Raw genomic sequence first — 1,179 nt, forward strand, 5'->3', positions numbered from 1 at the left:
CCACTAGTTATTCAGGAACATGGTGTTTAATTTTCACATATTTTCACCTGCGAATTTCCCAAAATTCCCTCTGTCACTGATTTCTAATTCTAATCCATTTTGGCCAAGAATATATTTTGCATGATTTTAATCTTTTAAAAATCAACTTAAAAAACTAATGAAGGCTTATGTATGGCCTAAGATATAGTCTATCCTAGAAAATGTTCCATGGATACTTGAGAAGAATATGTATACTACTGTCACTGGGTGGAGTGTTCTATAGACGTCTGTTAGTTGTACGTCATTTATAGTGATGTTCAAATCTTCTATTTACTTATGTTCTGCCTACTTGTTCCAGTCATTATTGAAAGTGGGGTATTGATGTTTCCAACTATCACTGTTGAATTGTCTATTTCTTCCTTCAATCCTGTCAGTTTTGCTTCAGGTATTTTGGGGCTCTGTTGTAAGGTACATAGGTTTATAATGGTTATATATTCCTGATGGATTGCCCTTTTATGCAATGTCCTTCTTTGTCTCCAGTAATAATTTTTATCTTAAGGTCTATTTTGTCTGGTAATTAATACAGCCACTCCAGCTCTTTTGGCTAGAGTTTTCATGGTATATCCTTTCTGTCCCTATCCTTTCAACCCATTTGTGTCTTTCATCCTAAAGCTTGTCTCCTATAGATAGCACATAGTCGAACTATGTATTCTTAAAATTCATTTTGCCAAGTTCTGCCTTTTAGTTAGAGTGTTTAATTCATTTAGGTTTATGTAATTACTGATAAAGTAAAATTTACATCTGCTGTTTGTTGTTTTATGTATGTTATGTATTTTTTGTGTCTCTATTCTTCTGTTACAGCCTTCTTTTGTGTCCAATGGATATTTTTGAGTACACCATTTTAATTTCCTTGTTGTTTCTTTTACTGTATTTTTGAGGTATTTTCTTACCGATTGCCCTGGGGATTACAACTAATACTTTAACTGTGTAGTTCAGATTATACCCACTTAATTTTAATAGTATATAAAAACTTTTCTCCAATATAACTCCATTCCTTTGTGCCTCCCTTATGCTATTATTGCCTTACATATTATGTGTTTATACATCATAAGCTCATCAACAGTTTCATAATATTGCTTTATGGAATTTTCTTTTAAATAATATAGGAAAAAAGTACAAAATAACATTTATACTGTCTTT

This window comes from Galeopterus variegatus, unplaced genomic scaffold (assembly GCF_000696425.1).
Source record: "Galeopterus variegatus unplaced genomic scaffold, G_variegatus-3.0.2 Scaffold681, whole genome shotgun sequence".
Lineage (NCBI taxonomy): Eukaryota > Metazoa > Chordata > Mammalia > Dermoptera > Cynocephalidae > Galeopterus > Galeopterus variegatus.